The sequence below is a fragment of the Bos mutus genome, chromosome X (genome assembly GCF_027580195.1).
Source record: "Bos mutus isolate GX-2022 chromosome X, NWIPB_WYAK_1.1, whole genome shotgun sequence".
Lineage (NCBI taxonomy): Eukaryota > Metazoa > Chordata > Mammalia > Artiodactyla > Bovidae > Bos > Bos mutus.
In genome coordinates this window covers 73,470,268-73,484,017 of record NC_091646.1, presented here as the reverse complement: position 1 = coordinate 73,484,017, position 13,750 = coordinate 73,470,268, and the positions used below count along the sequence as shown (strand labels likewise).

Sequence of the window (13,750 nt, the reverse complement as noted above, 5' to 3'; positions counted from 1 at the left end):
AGAAAGCTGAGCGCCGAAGAATTGATGCTTTTGAACTGTAGTGTTGGAGAAGACTCTTGAGAGTCCCTTGGACTGCAAGGAGATCCTACCAGTCCATTCTAAAAGATATCAGTCCTGGGTGTTCTTTGGAAGGACTGATGCTAAAGCTGAAATTCCAGTACTTTGGCTACCTCATGCGAAGAGTTGACTCATTGGAAAAGACTCTGAGGCTGGGAGGGATTGGGGGCAGGAAGAGAAGGGGATGACAGAGGATGAGATGGTTGGATGGCATCACTGATCCGGTGGACATAAGTTTGTGTGAACTCCGGGAGTTGGTGATGGACAGGGAGGCTGGCGTGCTGCAATTCATGGGGTCGCAAAAAGTCAGACAGGACTGAGCCACTGAACTGAACTGAACTGAACTGATGTTGGGAAAGATTGAGGCCAGGAGGAGAAGGGGACGACAGAGGATAAGATGGCTGGATGGCATTACCAACTCAATAGACATGGGTTTGGGTGGACTCTGGGAGTTGGTGATAGACAGGGAGGCATGCCATGCTGAAGTTCATAGGGTCACAAAAAGTCGGACACAACTGAGTGACTGTACTGAACTGAACTGAGGGTTTCCTTGGTGGCTTGCTGCTGCTGCTAAGTCACGTCAGTCGTGTCCAACTCTGTGCGACCCCATAGATGGCAGCCCACCAGGCTCCTCCGTCCCTGGGATTTTCCAGGCAAGAACACTGGAGTGGGTTGCCATTGCCTTCTCCAATGCATGAAAGTGAAAAGTGAAAGTGAAGTCGCTCAGTTGTGTCCAACTCTTAGCGACCCAATGGACTGCAGCCCACCAGGCTCCTCCGTCCATGGGATTTTCCAGGCAAGAGTACTGGAGTGGCTTGCCATTGCCTTCTTGTAAACAATTCTCCTGGCAATGGAGGAAACTCCGGTTTGATCCCTGAGTGAGGAAGATCCCCTGGAGAAAGAAATGGGAACCCACCCCAGTATTTTTGCCTGGAGAATTCCATGGACAGAGAAACCTGGATAGCTATAATCCATGGGTTCACAAAAAAGTCGGACACCACTTAGTGACTCAACAACAAAAGTGGTCCAGTGGAGACAGGAATGGGGCTGGAAGGAATGACATGGCCCAAAGACACTGCGGACTGGCTGGAACCAAGTATGTCCAAGATGGTTGGAAGTCAACCTGCACTAAAACTTGAGCCTTAGTATCATTTCAGTTCAATTCAGTTGCTCAGTCGTGTCAGACTCTTTGTGACCCCAAGAATTGCAACATGCCAGGCCTCCCTGTCTATCACCAACTCCCGGAGCTTACCCAAACTCATGAGCTTTAGTATATGCTCATTGTAATACATGTGTGCTCAGTCACTGAGTCATGTCTGACTCTCTGTGAGCCTGTGGACTGTAGTCCACCAGGCTTCTCTGTCCATGGGATTTTTCAGGCAAGAAAACTGATATGGGTTACCATTTCCTCCTCCAGGGATCGAACCTGACCCTGGGATTGAACCCACATCTACTTCATTGGCAGGCATATTTGTTACCACTGAACAACCTGGGAAGGCCCATTGTAATACACTAGCAAGCTAAATGACACACCATAGGCGCCATGACAGTCCTGAGGCTGACCATGAAAGTTCAAAAAATGGGCAGAGCCCAACTCCCAGATATCCCCACCTCTTCCCCAAAATAGCTGGAATAATCCTCCCACTCATTAGCCTATAAATTACCCAGTCCTATAAGAACTGTCAACCCTGTGCTTTCTCTCTCTTGCCTCTTGCCTTCTAAGATGACCCACACTCTGTCTATGGATCTATGGAGTGTGTATCTCCCTGAACAAACTTTCTTTTTCTTTATTATGGCTCGCTCTTGAATTCTTTCCTGTGCAACGCCAAGAATCCGCACTTGGTGGCCATCTCAGGGACTTGCCTGAGGCGTGGGACATGACCATCCACTCACAACTCACTCTCTTGAAACACAGCAGTAAAGAATCTGCCAACGCAGAGGACATATGTGCAGGGTTCATTTCTTAGTCCAGGAAGATTTCACATGCTGCACAACTACAGAAATCCATTCACTCTGGAGCTTGTGTTCTGTGATGAGAAGCCACCACAATGAGAAGTTCATGTACTGTGACTAGAGAGAAGTCCCCCATTTGCCACAACTAGCGAAAGACTGTGTGTAGCAAAAAAGACCCAGCACAGCCAAAAATAAATAAATAATTTCATTCAAAAGAAGGAACTTATAGATTAGGAACATGACAAAAAATCATGGAGACTCTATCCTATTAAACCTTGGCCTCTGTGTTCTTTATTAGCCCTCCATGTGATTCTGATGGGTTTCCTTGGTGGCTCAGATGGTAAAGAATCTGGCTGCAGTTCAAGAGACCAGGGTTTAAGCCCTGGCTTGGGAAGATACTCTGGAGAAGGCAATGGCTGGATGGAGAAGGCAATGGCTGGACAGAGAAGCCTGGTAGGCTAGAGTCCATGGGGTTGGAAACAGTCAGACTAAGTGACTAATACACACACAAGTGATTCTGATACACAAAAAAGTGTGAGAACTACTGCTATAGATAAGGAATCACCAAACTGTGGCCCCTCAGCCAAATACAATCTGTTTTTGTAGATAAAGTTTTACTGGAGAATTGTTATGCATATTCATCCACATATTTTAATGGCTGTTTTGTATTACAATGGTAGAACTAAGTAGCTTGGATGAAGTCCATATACCTCACAAAACCTTCAATATGCATTATATAATCCTTTCCAGAAAACATTTTGCTGATTTCTGCTAGAGATTAAGAGAATTAAAAAAATATTAGAAAAGATTTCTATGTGTGGATGCTATTTGGATTCTGATTCAAAGAAAAAACATATGACAAATTTGAGACTACTGGAAAATTGATCACAGAATATTTACTAATATTAAGTAATTGTTAACAATTTATTTTCAGATATGATAAATTATATTGCATTTATAAGTACAAAGAATTTTAATTTTAAATATACATACTGAAATATTTATGGATAAAATAATATAATGTCTTAGACTTCTTCAAAATAAAATAGAGGAGGGGAAAATAAAAAAATAATAGGGATATAAATGAAACAAGATTTGTTACATATTGATAATTGTTGAATCTGGGTAGTAGGCATATGAGAGAGTTCCTTTTACTATTCCTCCTGTTTCTTATGTTTAAATATTAAATACTCAACAATATCATATCAGTATTAAATATTGCATATACCTGAAGCCTTGAATAATATAGTTTTTAAATGAGTGAGATTGAGTCCGTGTATGTTACTAAGTGAGAAGTCCCTGAAACCAAGCCGGACCCTGTGGGGCTTCCAGACATGGAGGCCTTTTTTGTCACCCATTCAGTTCAGTTCAGTGACCCAGTCATGTCTGACTCTTTGCGACCCCATGAATCGCAGCATGCCAGGCCTCCCTGTCCATCAACAACGCCCAGAGTTCACTCATACTTAACTCACGTTCATCGAGTCAGTGATGCCATCTGGCCATCTCATCCTCTGTCGTCCCCTTCTCCTCCTTCCCCCAACCCCTCCCAGCATCAGAGTCTTTTCCAATAAGTCAACTCTTTTCATGAGGTGGCCAAAGTACTGGAGTTTCAGCGTTAGCATCATTCCTTCCAAAGAAATTCCAGGGCTGATATCCTGGACAATGGACTGGTTGGATCTCCTTGCAGGCCAAGGGACTCTCAAGAGTCTTCTCCAACACCACAGTTCAAAAGCATCAATTCTTCAGCACTCAGCTTTCTTCACAGTCCAACTCTCACATCCATACATGACCACTGGAAAAACCAGAGCCTTGACTAGACAGACCTTTGTTGGCAAAGTAATGTCTCTGCTTTTGAATATGCTATCTAGGTTGGTCATAACTTCTCTTCCAAGGAGTAAGCGTCTTTTAATTTCATGGCTGCAGTCACCATCTGCAGTGATTTTGGAGCCCAGAAAAATAAAGTCTGACACGGTTTCCACTGTTTCCCCATCTACTTCCCATGAAATGATGGGACCAGATGCCACGATCTTCGTTTTCTGAATGTTGAGTTTTAAGCCAAATTTTTCACTCTCCTCTTTCACTTTCATCAAGAGGCTTTTTGTTCCTCTTCATTTTCTGCCATAAGGGTGGTGTCATCTGCATATCTGAGGTTATTGATATTTCTCCCAGCAATCTTGATTCCAGCTTGTGCTTCTTCCAGCCCAGCATTTCTCATGATGTACTCTGCATATAAGTTTAATAAGCAGGGTGACAATATACAGGCTTGACGTACTCCTTTTCCTATTTGGAACCAGTATGTTGTTACATGTCCAGTTCTGTTACTTCCTGACCTCCATACAAATTTCTCAAGAAGCAGGTCAGGTGGTCTGGTATTCCCATCTCTTTCAGAATTTTCCACAGTTTATTGTGATCCACACAGTCAAAGGCTTTGGCAAAGTCAATAAAGTAGAAATAGATGTTTTTCTGGAACTCTCTTGCTTTTTCCATGATCCAGTGGATATTGGCAATTTGGTCTCTGGTTCCTCTTCCTTTTCTAAAACCAGCTTGAACAACTGGAATTTCACGGTTCATGTATTGCTGAAGCCTGGCTTGGAGAATTTTGAGCATCACTTTACTAGCGTGTGAGATCAGTGCAATTGTGCAGTAGTTTGAGCATTCTTTGGGATTGCCTTTCTCTGGGATTGGAATAAAAACTGACCTTTTCCAGTCCTGTGGCCACTGCTGTGTTTTCCAAATTTGCTGGCATATTGAGTGCACCACTTTCACAGCATCATCTTTCAGGATTTCAAATAGCTCAACCGGAATTCCATCACCTCCACTAGTTTTGTTCGTAGTGATGCTTTCTAAGGCCCACTTGACTTCACATTCCAGGATGTCTGGCTCTAGGTCAGTGATCACACCATCATGATTATCTTGGTCGTGAAGATCTTTTTTGTACAGTTCTTTTGTGTATTCTTGCCACCTCTTCTTAATATCTTCTGCTTCTGTTAGGTCCATAAAATTTCTGTCCTTTATCGAGCCCATTTTTGCATGAAATGTTCCCTTGGTATTTCTAATTTTCTTGAAGAGATCTCTAGTCTTTCCCAGTCTGTTGTTTTCCTTTATTTCTTTGTATTGATCGCTGAGGAAGGCTTTCTTATCTCTTCTTGCTATTCTTTGGAACTCTGCATTCAGATGGTTATATCTTTCCTTTTCTCCTTTGCTTTTTACTTCTCTTCTTTTCACAGCTATTTGTTAGGCCTCCTCAGACAGCCATTTTGCTTGTTTGCATTTCTTTTCCATGGGAATGGTCTTGATCCCTGTCTCCTGTACAATGTCATGAACCTCAGTCCATAGATCATCAGACACTCTATCTATCAGATCTAGTCCCTTAAATCTGTTTCTCACTTCCACTGTATAATCATAAGGGATTTGATTTAGGTCATACCTGAATGGTCTAGTCGTTTTCCCGACTTTCTTCAATTTAAGTCTTAATTTGACAATAAGGAGTTCATGATCTGAGCCACAGTCAGCTCCTGGTCTTCTTTTTATTGACTGTATAGAGCTTCTCCATCTTTGGCTGCAAAGAATATAATCAATCTGATTTCGGTGTTGACCATCTGGTGATGTCCATGTGTAGAGTCTTCTCTTGTGTTGTTGGAAGAGGGTGTTTGTTATGACCAGTGCATTTTCTTGGCAAAACTCTTTTAGTCTTTACCCTGCTTCATTTCTTATTCCAAGGCCAAATTTGCCTGTTACTCCAGGTGTTTCTTAACTTCCTACTTTTGCATTCCAGTCCCATATAATGAAAAGTACATCTTTTTGGTGTGTTAGTTCTAAAAGGTCTTGTAGGTCTTCATAGAACCGTTCAACTTCAGCTCTTCAGCCTTACTGGTTGGGGCATAGACTTGGATTACTGTGATATTGAATGGTTTGCCTTGGAAACGAACAGAGATCATTCTGTCATTTTTGAGATTGCATCCAAGTACTGCATTTCGGACTCTTTTGTTGACCATGATGGCTACTGCATTTCTTCTGAGGGATTCCTGCCTGCAGTAGTAGATATAATGGTCATCTGAGTTAAATTCACCCTTTCCTGTCCATTTTAGTTCGCTGATTCCTAGAATGTCGACGTTCACTCTTGCCATCTCTTGTTTGACCACTTCCAATTTGCCTTGATTCATGGACCTGACATTCCAGGTTCCTATGCAATATTGCTCTTTACAGCATTGGACCTTGCTTCTATCACCTGTCACTTCCACAGCTGGGTATTCTTTTTTGCTTTGGCTCCATCCCTTCATTGTTTCTGGAGTTATTTCTCCACTGATCTCCAGTAGCATGTTGGGCACCTACTGACCTGGGGAGTTCCTCTTTCAGTATCCTATCATTTTGCCTTTTCATACTGTTCATGGGGTTCTCAAAGAAAGAATACTGAAGTGGTTTGCCATTCCCTTCTCCAGTGGACCACAGTCACCCATTACTTATAGACAAACTCCAGCCTTCATGACTTTCCTTGCATCCAAAGGGAAGATTTGAACAATTGCTAATCAAGTGAGGATCAGCCAAGTAACTACCTGAGGCAAGATTAAAGAGACCAGAGAAGCTCATCAAGATTAGGCCTTTATAGTCCTAGTTTATAATCTATGGGAACTTGCTGTTGCTGCTAAGTCCCTTCAGTTGTGTCTGATTCTGTGTAACCCCATATACTGCAGACCACCAGGCTCCACCATCCCTGGGATTCTCCAGGCAAGAACACTGGAGTCAGTTGCCATTTTGGAATAGAATTTTATTCTACCATTGTGTGAAAACTGTATAAATCTTAATTATGTTGAATTGGTTCATGGTGCTTTTCAGGTCTTCTATATCCTTCTACTCCTCTGTATATTTATTCTATTAATGTTAAGAGTTTGATATTGAAACTCCAACTAAAAATCTTAATTTATCTACTGAAAAAATAATTGTAATATATAGTGGAACTATATGTAACTTCGTTCTGTATTTTCTAAGTTTTCTGTAAAGGTGTTATCATAATTTCATAATTCAAAAAAGAAAGAGATAACAAAACAAAAAGATTAGAAGACCAACCACCTGAGATGAGATTAAAGGAGCACAAGCTCTGGTCCCATCCTAATCTTGTCAGAGACCTTATCCTTGAACCATTGTTATAAAGTGAAAGTGAAGTCACTCAGTCACTCAGTCAACTCTTTGCTACCCCATGGACTGTAGCCTACCTGGCTCCTCCCTCCATGGGATTCTCCAGGCAAGAGTACTGGAGTGGGTTGCCATTTCCTTCTCTAGGGGATCTTCCCGACCCAGGGATTGAACCTGGGTCTCCTGCATTTCAGGCAGATGCTTTAACCTCTGAGCCACCAGGGAAGCCCATGTTATAACACCCTTGTTATAAAACCCTTTATCAAATCCTTTGGGGTTGTGACAGGCAGTTTTTTTGAGGTAGGAACCTGCTGTGTTCCCCTTTGCCTGGCAAAATAATAAAGCCATTCTTTTCTACTTCACCCAAAAACTCTGTCTCCAATATTAGATTCAAAACAGTATACAGAGAAGCTGAGCTTTTGCTAACATTACCATTCCTGTGTAGACAGCTTTGGTTTCTCCCACTGGTGTTATACTGGTGTTATGTTATCCATAATTTACTTTAAATACTTACACATAGCCAGTGAAATGTCCTGAATTTCACCAATGTCATCAATTGCAATGACATCATTATTGTATTGTGTACTACTAAGAAAGAAAAAAGTTTCATTGTCAACTCATTATGTTTTTGAAGACATTTTAAATAGAAAATAAATTCAACAATGAATACAATTTAACTAAAATGACTACAACATGAGCAGCAATGACCATGTTCATGCATATAGAAGTTATGACAATTACATAAAAATTGCTACCTGACAACAGTGATTTTAAGAAGCCATTGTTTCTAAGTGGCACCCAGAATTCATGTTACAATCTGAAAAAGATAAGGGCTCCTAAGAATGGAAGGAATTTGATATATGTATTTGTTAGTTTTTCTGCACACTCTAGGACAGGTGCATAACAGAAGCAGAAGAGATGAAGAGGTGGCAAACATACACAGAACTATACAAAAAAGGTCTTAATGACCCAGATAACCACGACGGTGTGATCGCTCACCTAGAGCCAGACATCCTTGGGTATGAAGTCAAGTGGGCCTTAGGAAGCATTGCTATGAACAAAGCTAGTGGAGGTGATGGAATTCCAGTAGAGCTATTTCAAATCCTAAAAGATGAAGCTGTTGAAGTGCTGCTCTCAATATGCCAGCAAATTTGGAAAACTCAGCAGTAGCCACAGGACTGGAAAAGGTAAGTTTGCATTGCAATCCAAAGAAGGGAAATGCCACAAGATGTTCAAACTACCATACAGTTGTGCTCATTTCACATGCTAGCAAGGTAATTCATTTCAATAGTATGTGAATCGAGAAATTTTAGACATGTGAGCTGGATTTAGAAAAGGCAGAGGAACCAGAGATCATATTGCCAACATCCACTAGATCATAGAAAAAGCAAAAGAATTCCAGAAAAATGTCTACTTCTACTTCATTGACTATTCTAAATCCTTTGATTGTGTGGATCTCAACAAACTGTGGAAAACTCTTAAAGAGATGGGAATACAAGACTACCTTACCTGCCCCCTGAGAAATCTATATGTGGGTCAAGAAGCAACTGTTAGAACCAGACAGGGAACAAAGGACTGGTTCAAATTTGGGAAAGGAGTATGTCAAGGCTGTATATTGTCACCTTGCTTATTTAACTTCTATGCAGAATACATCATGCAAAATACTGGGCTGGATGAAACACAAGCTGGAATTAAGATTGCCAGGAGAAATATCAACGTCAGATATGCAGATGATACCACTCTGTGGCAGAAAATGAAGAGGAACTAAATAGCTTCTTGATTAGGATGAAAGAGGAGACTGAAAAAGCTGGCTTAAAACTCAGCATTCAAAAACTAAGATCATGGCATCTGGTCCCATCACTTCATGGCAAATAGAAGGGGAAAAAATGGAAACAGTGACAGACTTTATTGTTGTGGGCTCCAAAATCAACTGTGGATGGTGACTATAGCCAAGAAATTAAAAGACACTTGCTCCTTGTAAGTAAAGCTATGACAAACCTAGATAGCATTTTAAAAAGTAGAGATATCACTTTGCCCACAAAGGTCCATATAGTCAAACTATGGTTTTTCCAGGAGTCACGTATGGAGGTGACAGCTGGATCATAAAGAAGGCTGAGTGCTGAAGAACTGATGTTTTCAAACTGTGGTCCTGGAGAGAAGACTCTTGTGAGTCCCTTGGACTGCAAGGTGATCAAACCAGTCAACCGCAAAGGAAATCAACCCTGAATAGTTCATTGGAAGAACTGATGCTGAAGCTAAACATCCACTACTTTGGCCATTTGATGCAAAGAACCAACTCATTTTAAAAGATCCTGATGCTAAGAAAGATTGAGGGCAGGAGGAGAAAGGGGCAACAGAGGATGAGATGATTGAATGGCATCATTGACTCAATGGATACGAGTTTGAGCAAACTCCGGGAGACAGAGGACAGGGAAGCCTGCTGAAGTCCAATGGGTCACAAAGAGTCAAACACAACTTAGCCACTGGACAACTAAGACAAGCAAGTTATGACTGCAGTATTCTAATTTTAAATGCATACTTACGTACTCTAGGACTGAATAATCAGCATTTAAAAGACTCTGATTAGAAGCCAGAGGGGCTGGCTACTATAAGCTTCAGCTAACTTCATCTCCAATCAATACCAGTGGCTTTGTTAATTAGCATGATTGGTGGCAAACTAACCTTTCATTGCTTAGATGTGTCAAGATATATGGATTATTGATTGGCTAGAAGTATTGTATAGACATTCCCAAGCTTGTATTGATAGGTTAGAAGAATAGAGATCAATCTAAACATCAGTAAGGTGGATCAACTAATACGTATCTTCAGATGTGATGCAGCATAAGGTACACAAAAATCACCTATGATGTGTTCTGTCCTCAAATAACTAACTTGAATCTATCTAGCCTTAAAATACAACCTCTACTTTATGAGAAATAAAGAAAATAGGGGAATAAGCTGAAAAATATAACGAAGAAAGTAAACAAAACTAGTAAGTAAGACTATACTGAACAAATAAGCTTTGGGTCAGCTAAGGAAATGCTAATATGGTCTGGAAAGGTAGAAACTGTTGAACTGAAAAAAGGTGGAATTGCTGAAAAGTTTGGTGCTATTGAACAGCATAAACTCAATTTAGTAAAAAACTCAAATGTATTTCTGTGAAGTGTGTGCATATACATAAACACACACACTCACAGAAAGATCCAGAAGAAAATGCACTAACAGATTAATAATAGTGATTTTTGAATGCTGTTAACAGAAGGTTTTTATTTTTATTGATTTTTTTGTTCTTTATATTTTCTAATCTCTACAATGCAATGGTATTGCTTCAGAAATAACAGAAGTGTTATTACAAAAAATAAGAAGATTTTAATAAGCCTGACAACTCACACCCTTTAGAATGGTAGCCCAAGCCTAGGACTGCAAAGGGGTCTTCCATTTGGGCATTAGATTATGGGATTTAATTGCCTGACCCCAATTGCAGTGTTGTAATATTATCTTATCTGCTTCAAGTTAAAGTTTAATGCATGATGCTGTCACAGTATCTGAAAAGAAAGATAGCTGAGACTTCACTGAGTTTACAGAACAGATTTTATAACTGTTTTGCATTTGCTTCCAGATAAATATCTGCATGAGTGGCAGAATTAGGCCTGAGGCTTGCTTCCATTGTATTATAATATGCCACTGGTAGTGAGATTGTGGGGGAGGTAACCTGTAGAGTTCTACATCTGATTAATGGAAGTGATAGATAACAACCAGAAAGAATGGAATAATTAGAAATCTCAAATTGGTTGAGGTCAGTTTGTGTTTGCCTGTTATTAGCCTGGAAAACAGGACTGCGGTGGGAATAAACAACAAAGGCATGTTATAATTATCATATAGATTATGAAAGCCATGGCAGAATAATACTGTAAATTTTGAAAGCACATGGATTTTCTTCTTCTGTGTAAATGTTGCTGTTGGAACTAAGCCTATTTTTATTTGAATTTTCCCTGTAAATTTTGGTTATAAAGACAAAACCTTGAAAGAATGCTATTATGAACACTCATACTGTCTATACCTAAATTCAGGAATTGATTTTTTTCATACATTTGCATTCTTTGTTCTGTATATTTTTCCCTGAGTCCTTTAAAAGTAAATGGCTTCAGCCTTGACTATCTTACCACTCATCTCCAAATAATAAGCATGTGGTCCTACAAATACCTTTAATATGTTTACATCAAGGAAAATTTATAATTTCATATCACCCAATATCTGATACCTATTCAAGTTTTCTCAAATGTCATGAAACAATTATTTTTAGTTGAAAGTTTCAAATCTAGATCAAAAGTTCATATGCTGCATTTGTTTATGCTTCTTTAGCCTCTTAATATAGAACAGTTCTAGGCTCAGTCGCTTAAGTCATTTTCGACTCTTTGCAACCCAATGGACTGCAGCCCACCAGGCTCCTCAGTCCATGGAATTCTCCAGGAAAGAATACTAGAGTGGGTTGTCAATCCCTCCTCCAGGGGATCTTCCTGACCTAAAGATCGAACCCAAGTCTCCCGCACTGGAGGCAGATTCTTTACTGCTGAGCTACCAGGGAAGCCCATATAGAATACTACCACTACCTTTTCCCCTCAGAACATTGACTAAAAAATAAATTCCAAGACAGTTGTCTTAAAGAGTGTCAAACATTCTGCATTTTTCTATACCCTGTATTTCCTGTAGTTTAGAGGCTAAATTTGAGTGGGGTTAAACATTCTTGGCAAAAATATTTGTTTATGTTGTATACTTCTTACCATATCCCATCAGAAGGTCAGTTTGTATTATTATCAGTGATGCTAAATTTGATCAATTAATTAAGGCAGTGTTTACCAGATAACTTCATTGTAAAGATACAGTTTTCCATTTGTAATTAGTAAGTAATCTATGGATAATACTTTGAAACTTTATGCATATATTGTTCCTGAAAAATCTTTTACCTTGATCCATGCCTGAAATAGGGCACTGAGGTTGCAAACTAGTAGTTTTTCTTTTAAAGTGAAGTGAAGTGAAGTCTCTCGGTCGTGTCCAACTCTTTGCGACCCCGTGGACTGTAGCCCACCAGGCTGCTCCGTCCATGGGATTCTCCAGGCAAGAATACTGGAGTGGGTTGCCATTTCCTTCTCCAGGGGATCTTCCCAACCCAAGGATAGAACCCAGGTCTCCCACATTGCAGGCAAATAAAGTATAGTTGATTTACAATATTAGTTTCAGGAGTACAAGACAGTGATTCAATATCTTTATAGATTATACTCCATTCAAAGTTATAAAATATTGGCTATATTTCCTGTGCTATAGAATATATCCTTGTAGCTTATTTATTTTATACACACTACTTTGTATAGCGTTTCCCGGGTGGTGCTACTGGTAAAGAACCTGCCTGCCAATGCAGGAGACATGAGAGGCAGGTTCGATCCCTGGGTCAGGAAGATCCCCTGGAGGAGGGCATGGCAACCCATTCCAGTATTCTTGTCTGGAAAATTCCCATGGACAGAGGACTCTGGGGGACTATAGTCCATAGGGTCACACAGAGTTGCACAGGACTGAAGTGACTTAGCAAGCACACACTTTGTACTTTAGTCCCCTACCACTATCTTACCCTTCCCCCTTTCCATCTACCCACTGGTAACCACTAGTTTGTTTCCTATATCTGTGGCTCTGTTGTGGCTTTGTTATGTACATCCATTTAATTTTTTTAGATTCCACATATAAATGATAACAAGCAGTATTTGTCATTCTCTATCTGACTTATTTCACTTAGCATAATACCCTCCAAGTCTATACATGTTGTTGCAGATGACAAAATTTAATTCCTCTTGTGGCTTAGTTGTATTCCATTGTACATATATATACCTTGGCTGCTTTATCATTTCATCTATTGATGGATACTTAGGTTGCTTCCACATCTTGGCATTTGTAATTGACATGGTTATGAACACTGGAGAAGACTTTTAAGAGTTTCTTGGACAGCAAGGTGATCAAAGCAGTGAATCCTAATGAAATCAACCCTGAATATTCATTGGAAGGACTGATGCTGAAGCTGAAGCTCCAATACTGTGGCGATCAGATGGGAAGAGGTGGTGCATTGGAAAAGACCCTATGTTCAGAAAGATTGAGGGCAAGAGGAGAAGGGGGTGACAGAGGATGAGATGGTTGGATGGCAACACTGATTCAATGGACATGAGTTTGAGCAAACTCCAGGAGATGGTGAAGGGCAGGGAAGCCTGGCATGCTGCAGTTTATGAGGTCACAAAGACTCAGACATGACTTAGCAACAGAACAACAACAAGCCCATGTTCACTGCAGCACTATTTACAATAACTAGGACATGGAAGCAACCTAGATGTTCATCGATTGATGAATGGATAAAGAAGGTGTGGTACATATATACAACGTCATGTTACTCAGCTATAAAAAGGAATGGATGTGAGTCGGTGCTAATGAGGTGGATGAACCTAAAACCTATAATACAGAGTGAAGTAAGTCAGAAAGAGAAAAACAAATATTGTATATTAACACATATATATGGAATATAGAAAGATTGTAATGATGAACCTATTTGCAGCACAGCAATGGAGATGCAGAC

At 40.2% G+C, this 13,750-nt stretch overlaps 1 protein-coding gene and 1 non-coding gene across 5 annotated transcripts in view; both read right to left on the bottom strand.

Annotated features, from left to right (window-relative positions):
- Positions 1–13,750, bottom strand: part of OPHN1 (oligophrenin 1) — a 629,407-nt gene that overhangs the window by 136,615 nt on the left and 479,042 nt on the right. The gene's annotated exons all lie outside the window — the stretch shown is intronic.
- Positions 7,294–7,365, bottom strand: TRNAF-GAA (transfer RNA phenylalanine (anticodon GAA)). Its single transcript has one exon. It is a non-coding gene; the product is annotated as a tRNA-Phe (tRNA).